A 10,779-nucleotide genomic window follows, 5' to 3' on the forward strand; every position below is an offset into this window, starting at 1 on the left:
TTCCCCACTAATGTTTCTTCCCTATTTCTATGAGCTCGTGTGTGCGGAATGCTGCCTGTGGTCCACAAGGGCTATTATCTTCCCATCGTGCCAGCTTGATAGGCAGTAGAATGAGTGGGATACAGCACTAAGAGGTCATTAGCATTCAAACAGGTCAGGAGCTCACTTGGGGGTTTTGCATGACAGTGTTTTCCCATCTTCACCTCAGAAACAAGTGTTGATAAGCACGAGGGCAGTCACCAGTGGTGAAACTGGAAACATGAAATCAAACCTTGGTGGTGCCTGAGGGCAAGGAGGAGCTCACCTTGCACATTTGCTCACCTGCAGGAATGGGAGGTCATGAAATGCTGCCCAGAAAATACAAAATGTGCTATGGAGAGCTGGCAGTTTGCTTCCAGCACCTCTCCTCTGCTGTCCAGAGCAATCTCATGGTCTGAGAATTTCCTTTCCTTGTGTATAACATGCCGAGCAAGCATCTCTCTCCTGTCCTACACTGAGCTTGAGGGTCCCCAATTTTCAGTGCACACTAAAATGTTTGTGGACAGCTGTGTGTATGTCTGTGTCTGTAGAAGATTCAGTTAGTGCCTGCTTAGATTTGTGGGTATATGTTCTTGTTAGGAATTTCATCATTTCACCCAGAGTTTCCTTATGTGTAAAATGGAGATAATAACAGGTAATTACCAACCTGTCAGGGCTGCTGTGAGGACAAATTAACCAATGCTTGTGTGGGTGTTTGCAGATGAAAAGCATGATATTGGGACTAAATATAATGATTGAATATTACAGAAGAGAGTTTGTATTTACTATGGTGATTGAATATGAGTTGAAAGCACTTTGTAGGTGTTTCTTTCTTGTGCAGTACTGAGTATTTGTGGAAGGTGGAAAACTGGTGGAGCCATGTTTGGGGTATGTGTCAAAGAAATGGTTGAAATTCCTCTTTAACCTGAGAACCGACTGACTTTCTTCTCTCAACTAAATCTAATGCTGAACAAGGGACAAGGGAACAGAGGAATGAAAATGTGAGCAAGCTAGAGAGGAAGAGAATGAAAATGAAATGCAATTGAAGATCGTGATTTCAAACAACAAAAATGTAAAAAAAATGAAAGGGAAAATAAAAGCTAGGGGAAATGAGGACAGAGAAAAGGAAAGAAACCGCAGGGATTCATGGGTGTTACATTTTCTCAGTACGTGGAATTATGAGAAAGTAAAGACCAATTTAAGAGGCATCAGAAACAACAGATGAAAAGCATATGCAGGGAAAGAAATTTAGTGAAATGGGAAGGAAGCAAAAGATGTGCTTAATTATTTTTTGTTTTCATTTTGTTTAGTGTAATGACATAATTCTTTATTTTCCTATGGGTTGTTGAGAGGCACTTCTTTGCTAATCTAGAAGATGATGCCAAGTATTTCAGATGCTTTTTGCATGGGTTCCATGGGCAGGCTGTTAAGAGTTAAGGTGTGGATGCATTTGTCAGCGTGAGAATGGCCCTGTCTGGTTTCATCTGGCTTTCATGCTGTCTCTGGAGAATTAATGGAACAAGTTCATTTCCATCAACTCCAGTGAAGCTGCACTGCGAGTGAATCAGAGCCACTCTCACTGCTAAATGTACCTGTTGAACCCCTGGTCCAAAGTGTTCTTCAGGTTAAACCTGGAATGTTTTGTGATTAAGCCAAAATAATAAGACAAAAGCTTAATTGTTATGAACACTCTGAGCATGGTATGTTGGTGTGCAGGCTGCCCAGAGGAGTGGCAAGGAGAGGTGGACCATGAGAAGAGTCAGGTGGAAATAACCAATACACACAGAGTTCAGGGAGCTGACTGCCTTTCTTTGCAAATTGTCCTAGGCTGCAATGAAAATCATCCTTGCAGGGTCCTGTGGCCTGTTTGATTTTGCACCCTCTGGTTTGCCCTCTCTCACCCCCACCCTCCCTACTTCAACATCTCACCAATTCCAGGATGGCCCCAGTTCTTCACCTTGCTTCATATCTCTTCCTTGCACCCCAAAACTTATTTTGGGCTGAGTCACTCTTACCTCAACTCATTGGCCTAAATTAATCTTTTGTGTAATTCAACTGACTGAAATTGACGTAAATTCAGTTACATCAGAGCTGAAATTAACACAGTCTGACTAAAATAGCACCTGCCTTTTCTACCGAACCAATGCCTGTCTCTTCCCCACCTCCACCCACATACCATGATATTAACATTTCTTTCTCCTCATTGCTCTTTCACTTATCCCACTGCCACAAGCAAGCTGTGCTCTCAGTGGTTGGTATTGCCCTCTCTGCTCCAGCATCCTGTTCTCCTTCATCCCACAGCACAGGCTGTTGGCAGGGCACTGCGTCCAAGCCCATGCAACAGCTTTGCATCTCCTATTGGATTTTCCTGTCCTTCACCACAGAGATGCACCATCCGAGTTCAGAGCCTATTTGCACTGGGCACTTCCTGTACCTGTAGAAATTATAGTCTTACTCCAAAGAATTTGCAAGTCAGAGTGCCATGATATACAAACAGGAGGAGGGAAGTTAGATGGAGGTGAAATTATTTGCCAAAGGTGGCCTAGCAGGACAAGGGCAGAGTTGTGGGTGTCACACTCAAAGCCTCTCTTCCTTTTCCATTACTTCCTTTAAGCCAGCATGCCATTTCTCATCACCTCTTTCAACCCCTGTCTTTGGGCCTCACCCTGACACAGTGGCAAAACACCTCCTTTGCTTGCTTTCTCATTCCCTCTGGCTTTTTGACTTCCTCCAGTTTGCCCTTGGAGCCTGCTCATGTTGGCTAGGCTTTCTTCAGACCTCTTGAAAAATCTGGGTGTTTGCAGCCAAAAATAAAATATGGCTTCTCTGGTTGAGGTGTACTTTATGTCTGGCAGCATGCTCCACCCTTTGCATCTGGGTATCTCTTTGGGGCAGGGATTTATTCCATAATTGCTCTAACTTATATATTATCATGGCATATGTATCTGCAGTGTTATGCAAACTGTAAAACTCCTAGTTCTAAAGGTCACCATGTATTTACCTTCCAAACACAGATGAGCTCAGAACAAAAGGGAATGGCAGGCTCATGAGGAGATGAAGGCAGGGAATCACCCTGATCTAACTAATTTGCCAAGGCAGTGTTCACAAAAGTTATGTAGTGCTGCAGACAAACAACCCAATCCAACTTCTGTGTCTTCCAGATGAGTGAATTAATTTCCCAGCACTGCTGTGTAGTTCCATAGCAGTGGAGAGCAGCAGGGACACCCAGAGCAGGATGTTTCTCATCCTGTCAGGCTACCAAGTCTCCCATGCTGGCACTTACACGTGGAGCTTCTCGTTCCGCAGTGTTGGGTGCCAGCTGTAGCTTCCTGGAGGTGGTGGACAGAGGCTGGAATGTTGTACAGGCAGCTGTGCTAGATTTATCCCCAAGCTCACAAGAGCCTTGCTGCAGTTAATGGCCTTCGGGAGAGCCACTGTGCTACCTGGTGTGACCAAGGCCACCAGTGCATCCCGCACGTGGCCTGTCAGTGTTACCCGAGCACTGGCATGAGCGATTGCTGAGCTGTGATTTGATTTTCACATTGCTCTGAAGTGTTGAAAGAGGATGACAAGTAATTTCCTTACCTGAGCTCATGAAGTGACCCCACTACATCCTATATGTGATTTCCAGGAGGACTGGGGATAAATTAAATGCTTGTGAGATGCAAAATTCTAAACCATTATTTGCATTCTTTCCCAAGAACATATTTTGTCCAGTCACAGCATTTACTGCGACTTAGGTCAATTGTCAGCATGAGGGGAAAAAATAAATCCAGTCATTGCTTCCTGTACTAAGTGGAATTAGAGCCATGAAGACTGGACTCTCTCATTCTGATTGTCAGAGCAGAGATGCTCTGGTAGGGGCGGGGATCTTCCACAGGTTGCACTCTTTCCCAGGGGATGCAGCTGCTTCTCCAGTAGAAGAATATAAGTACAGGAGGGTGGGAAGAAGGTGTGGGGGTCTGGCAAGCAGAAACCTGTTCCTGAGCCAGCCGTGCTGGAAGAGTAAAAGGAAAAATTCCCAGGGTGACTCTCAAGGGAAGAATTTTAAAAGATCCCACCTAAGTATGACAGGGCAAAGAGAAAACAGTAGGTGAGTAGATAAGCTCAACACAAGGGGAGAGATAAGGATCCTTCATCATCAGGAGGAGGGGGGACAGGAATATGGATAAACTTAGAGATGTGGCTTATTTCTGCTGCAGCTTCTCCTCCCCCTCCCTTCCTCCTATGTGTTTTGCATGAGGGTGCAGCACAGTAACCTGTCACAAGCTTGAAATAAAGAGTACTGGGGGACAATCAGTCTGAAAAATACCCCTCTGCCAAAAAAAAATTCTCTTAAATATGATGATCAAAGTATTCAGGTATTAACAGATGAGAATGGTTTATGAATCTGGATTAGCTCAGAATCCATCTGAGTATTTTTAAACCTCTAAGACTGAAAGCTATAAATCTTCCTAAGAGAAATGCCATTTATTTTAAAATGAGGAGCAAAATCTTGATTAATTGAGTTGCAAAAGAAATGGATCTAAAAACAGGCACTGGAGGAACATGAGTGCATTATGCATTTGGGTTTTACTTTTGGAAGAATTCAAAACCACATCTTGTTGCCAATGCTGATCTGAGAAGATGATATTCTAAGCCTAAGTTCAGGTGTCCATAGACCCAGGGAGGGATATTCCTGTGACATTATCTCAGGACCAGGACCATCCTTATGCCTCTAGTTGGTCAGCTGAGAAGTTCTTCCCTACTGAAGTCCAAGCAGAAATGTCTCCAGTATCAAAATAAAGGGGCTCTGTTGGTTTCCCCGTGTGTGGCTTTGGGGTGCCCAGGGTGTGTCCCTGCTTGGAGGGATGCTATGGCCTGGGACAAATTCTGCCGTGCAGTGTCTCAATGAAGCCACATGGTGGTTTGGCCGCACAAAGAGCAGCTGGAACAGGGGCAGGGAAGCCACCTGGTTCTTTTTCTATGACCTTGCTTCAGCATTTATAAAGAAAAAAAAAAAAGGCAAATTAATTGTGAACATAAATTCCTGTGAAGTTTTGCTTTCACACCTCCAAAATGTCTGTCTGGAAACGGCCTTTCCAGAGGGAGGTTTGGTCGGCTCCTTTTATTTGCCTTCTCTGACTCACGGGAGTCACTTGCACCCACTCAATCCCGCCTGCACTGTGGCACTGCTGGCCAGAAGCACTGGCAAGTGAAAGGCAGGGATCTGCTGGAGCTAGTCGTGCTTCTGATAAGGTCATGAGCAGCCGATTTCTCCTCTGGATGATTTCTTCTTTGGATGTTTTTAAGCCAAATACACATCCGAGTCCCATGTATGCTGATCAGTAAAGGGCATCTTCAAAACCAAATTAACATGCTTCTACCACATCTTAAAATCTTCTGTATCTTTCTTTATGTTCATGAATCACAGATCAACTTGTTTCATCTCCAGGTCTAAGCCTACGCTTCAGCCTCCTGCATCTCTGCTCAGAGGGTTCCCTTTTTCCTTCCTATGCCACTCCCTTCACACAGTTTTGCATTTTTTGTGGGGGCCAAAGCGCTTCCTAACTATTCATTTTTGTATTTTTAGGGCCAGCTTCTAACTTCTCTCCTCTCTAGTCAAGCCTCACAGTTATATTCTTTTCCCCCTCCTTATAAAAAACAGTTTTCTATTTTGCCATGGCTGTTTTTAGCCATCCTCTGGGATGTCTAAAACTTTGCAGATACCAGAGCCTCTTCTCTGCTTCAAGCTACTTTCCTTTTCTCCACTGAATATGCAGCTTTTCAAATGAATTTGTTCACTCTTGAACACTTCGTGTCTCTCTTGCATCCCCTCCACTGACTCCCTTTTCCCCACCACTTTGGTTATAACTTTGCCATGTCTCATCAGCAGCACATTACTCCATGTCCCACTTGCTCTTGCTGCACGGGCTGAAGGTCTGCACCACAGTACCTGCATAGTCCCTTTAATCACTTCCTGCCAGTCTGATACTCCTCCCTCCTGTCTCTGCCTGGGACACCCACCCCAGACTTCCTGGTCTGCTCCATTCCTCCTCCTGTTAGCTCCCACCTGAGCGTTTTCTTTCCCAGAGAGCTGACAGCAATGCCCGCTGACAGGTGGCCAGTGCACAAATAAGTGCACAATGATGCAGACTTGTTGCTGTCTTAATTTTTCAGTGCCCCCATTCCTGGTGTTCCTTTGCCTATAAAGCACGCCGTGATTTGAGTGCTACATAATTATAGCTGCAATTAAGCATCCTATTCAGAAGCTGTATTGCTGGTTCCTTGCTGTTTTCTTTAGCCAGAGCTTCCATTCAGGATTTGGCTCATCTGCAAAGGGACTCTACAGCTGTCTTTCTTAATTTCTTCCCCTCACCTCCTGCAGGGGAAACCAAAGAAAATGCAGGTGATGCTGGTTTGAGATTTCATTTTTTAGCTCTTCTCTATACCAGTCCTGTGAAGTAGAGTAGTATTTTCCTAATTTTAGAGACTGGGAACTGAGGCACAGCAGATGACTTGGCCAAGGCCCCTCAGGGTAGCTCAGCTGAATTGCACCCAGTTTGAGTCCCTGCCTGTATGGGTGTTGAAAGAGCAAGAGACCGGGGTGTCAGCATTATTTCTTACAGGAAACTGCTTAAAAAGTGCTGCCCTGTGGAGAGGAGCAGACAGGGAAAACAGCTAAAGGTCTTTCTGTGCATGCTCAGTCAGCAAATACCTCGCTGCAAGACATGAGCCTGTGAACGCAGTTGTTCCTTTCTGCTCTCTTCAGAGGACTCTCTTACCTATTTACACTCACATGGAAACATGTGAGTGGGAGGCCAGAAGCTCTCGACTCGACTCATTTGCGGCAATTCTCCAGTTCAGCAGCTAGGTTTTCTCCCTGAGGCGGTGTAATGTGACAGAAAGGAAGCTTCTGAAAGCATTTCTTCATCCTCAGGATTGCAGGCTGTCACTGCTGCTGCAGAAGTGACACACCTGCCTGCCACCGCCTGCAGCTCTTCGGGTTGCTGGAGGGCAAACGGGGAAAGCAGGAGCTTCTTCCTCTCCACCCTGAAATCCCCTTGTTTCGGGCTTTTTTTGCTCTGCCAGTACTTGGACATGACTAATGCAGCCATTCCTGTGCTGGCTTGGCAGCCCTTGCAAATGGGATTTCAGACTCGGGACAAGTGGAGCACAGCTCGCTGTGCACGTAGCAGTCTCCCCACAAACTCCTGGATGCTGATCCAGAGAAGAGAGTCAAGAAGGTGCAATCTCCACCAAGCCTTTGTGAGTCTTGCTGTGGTGCCAGCCAGCACAAGGAAGGAGTATAGTGTTTAATAACAACCATGGCACAGGCGCCTATTTATTTACTCTTCTGTTTCAGGACAGCAAAGACCTGTCACCTCAGACTAACCTGCAGCTGACACAGTGAGAAATGGAAAACACTGTCTTGTAATCTCCATCACATAAACAATTAGTTGTCTTTGCACAACTAATTTTTAAGCAGTTGCTGCTTTTTATGGAAAAAAAAGCCAAAACCAAAGAACAAATCAAATCAAAACAAAAAACAACCTAAAAGGTAGTATGGTTGAATCAGAGACATTTTGGTAAATCATGTTGGTATTTTTTGAAGGATACCACTCCTCACGAAAAGACTTCTACTATACAGCTCTTGAGCACTGTATCACAAAATGATATGTATTTTAATATCTGCCCCTGTTTTTACTCCTCTTTTGCATGTAGGTGGTAACTGTTTTTCAGCAAAACAAGATGTAGGTGAGAGGGAAAGCATCAGGATGTTGTTCCTAAAGAGCCGAGCACTCAAAGGTTTATTACGAGAGCTTGTAGCAGTTTATGCCACACGAGAAACACTGCTGGGAAATTTATCAAAGAATGTATCATGAGGTGGGCTATTTAGGGACTGAAATTGCATAGGAAGGACTGGCAAGAGAGATGTGTGCAGTTGCAATTAATGCTAAATATAAGGTGTCATATCTTTATCTAATGCACAGCCTGCACTGCCTTGCAAAGGAAAGTTAAGCAATTAGGCCCAAATAACCAGATTATCCGTGGGAGGTGTTTGAAGACAGATTTAAAACACTGTAATAGGGTTGGGGGAGGGTTACAACAAGAGGTAATATTTCCTGATAGGTTAGTTTACATCCTTTGGAAAACATTTTGGAACCAGACCAGAGAGTAAGCAAGGCCTTAAGCAGGCCTTGGCCTGGGACAACACCCACAGAGAGGTGAAAAGTAAAGAGAGCCAACCCTGCTGTGCACACGCAGCCCCTCCAGCAGGTAATCCCAGGAACAAAACAAACCCAGCAACAGACAGCATAGCTCTCTGTGGGTTTGCAGCTGCCTCAGCACAATTCAGAATCAGCCTTCCCTTTTCCTGTTTCTCTTGAGTCAGTGCTAAGGGCAGAGAGGAAAACCTGTGCCCAAACAATAATGACTGTCTTTTGGAATGGAAACTGGAATTCACTCCTTGATCCCAGAGGAGCAGGGCCAGGTGCAAATCTTTTCCCCACTCTGCCTGACAAGTTTCTTCTTCTCCAGTCCTGAAGGGTTGGATTGACTCTGTGGCAGAGAGGGCAGCTTGTTTGCACAGCTCTTTCCACTCCTCTGAGGTGAGGCTGTCAGCAGGAGGATCAGGGGAAAGAACTGAATCATCTGGCCTTAAAAAAACTCCAGTTCAGGAAAAGACTTGGTTGGAATGTACTGATGTGAGAATGGGGAGTGGGGATGCCATGGGACATGTACTTGCTTTGGGAAGGGGTCTCTCTCACCTTCTGCAAAGCTCCTTGCCCCTGTTTATTCTATTAACACACAAACAACATTTTGTCTTCTAGAGTGAGAGGTGGGGACTAAACGTTTCATCACAACAAAGTGAAAATAATCTCTGCTGCCTTTACTTGGATGTGGGAAATACTCGCTTGCTTTTAAATACAAAACTATACATATATTTGTGAACCTACTGTTGCTTTCATGTGGGAGCCTTAGGTGAACACAAAAGACTACATTGTGCAGCTACAAATGAACAGAGCATCCAGGATTAAAGAGATTTTATTTAGCCCCACATGAAATAGCAGAGCTGATGGCAGCCTCTGGTACAGAAAAAAAATAAAACCAACAAGTAATTTAGTGAGGATTGGAACTAAGAAAGTCACATCTCCTGTATATTTGTATATTGTGGCTGATTGACCATGGTGCCTAAGATGGCAAAAAATTAATTTGAAGTTCTTCCTCCAGATCAAGCATTTATTAGCAATCTCAATTTTATGGAATATCTGAAATCTAATAAGGCATGAACCCACATTGTAACTTGCACTGTCGGGGACTGTGATAAGAGTCTCTTTTTGCTATCAGGCCTGTTATTTTTCATAAATCTGTAGGGATGTAATTACACTTCTGCCAAAGTTGTTTGAAATCAGACAGTGGGCTCAGAAGTTTATTAGAGACATAGACAGACAGGCAGACAGGTGCAGACACCATGACCATGTATGTCTCATTTCCATCAGAAATAAGGCTAAAAGAACTTACATGGAAATTAATTTTTAAAGGAGACTTGATAGGCAGAGGAGTAGACCTTTGCAAAGTGTAATTTCAAATTTTAAGTGAATTTCATGCTAGGAAAAGCTATGGAAGACTGTCTGGAATACTAAAAGTATTTCTTTTACCTAAAGGAGAGGAACAGCACAGGATGAGCTGTGGTGGCCCACCTGATCCTTGTTTTTTTAAACTAACTCACACTGAGGGCAGGAGATTACTTAGAGGAAACAAAGAGCAGCTTCAGAAGCTCTGTCCCCTATAGTTTTTCTGCATGTGAGCACTTAGGGGCTAATCACAGATGTAAAGTGCTGTAAATGCCTCTGAATGTTTGTATTTCACCACTGCCTTTGACTTTGTTTGTGTTTCACCACTGCCTTTGACTTTGTCCTTGTTTCCTTGCTCATACCTTGCCAGCTCTGTCCCTGGACTGCAGTGGGGAAGCTCTGCTCTTTACCCTTTGTGTGCAATCCGCAGTGGGGCCGGAATCTTGATTAGGGCCCCTAGAAACGACCACATACCTCTCAAAAATCGTACTTTAACATTAGAGCCCCCAGTCTCCGGTGGGATGGGTGTGGCTATTTATTCATAGACTGTTTTACTCCCAGCTCTGACACCAGCCTGCTGGGCGGCCTCTGGCACATCACTCTGTCATCTTCCCCTCTGTAAGCTGTCTACCCCACACCCCTTGCTTTTCTGGAGTCGCTGAGCTGCCAGAGGGTTCAGAGAGGGCTGGCTACCAGCGCTCTGGAGCTAACAGGCCACTGCCTGTGGCCACCATGGTGCACTGCCCACCTCCCTGGCCCAGTTGTGTCCCGCTCTTCCTCATGAGCCTCCCTCGGGTGGCTTCCAAGTTTGAAAAAGGGGGGCAAAAAGTCTTAAATAGACTTTTTGCAACCCAAAATAGACCTGGGGGCCAGGCCTGGTTCTCCTCCAAGGACTGCAGTCAGGACACTGATGCCAGCCATGCCAGGATGTTGCTCTAAATCTGGATTCTTTCACCCAGCGGGGAAGCTGATCCACACACAGGGCTGAGATACTCTATTTTATTTCATGTCTGCGCAGAGACGGGTGAGAAGTGGTAAGTCCACAAAGCGAGGAAGCGTATTTATACATACATACACAATGCATACATATGCAAGCATATTTATACAATCCTATTCAGGCAATATTTGCATAATGAATCTACATCACTACCTGGCTCAGCTACTACTGCCTTCTCTTTCCCCACCTCTGTTTAAAGGCACAGGG

This window comes from Melospiza melodia, chromosome 4 (assembly GCF_035770615.1).
Source record: "Melospiza melodia melodia isolate bMelMel2 chromosome 4, bMelMel2.pri, whole genome shotgun sequence".
Classification (NCBI taxonomy): domain Eukaryota; kingdom Metazoa; phylum Chordata; class Aves; order Passeriformes; family Passerellidae; genus Melospiza; species Melospiza melodia.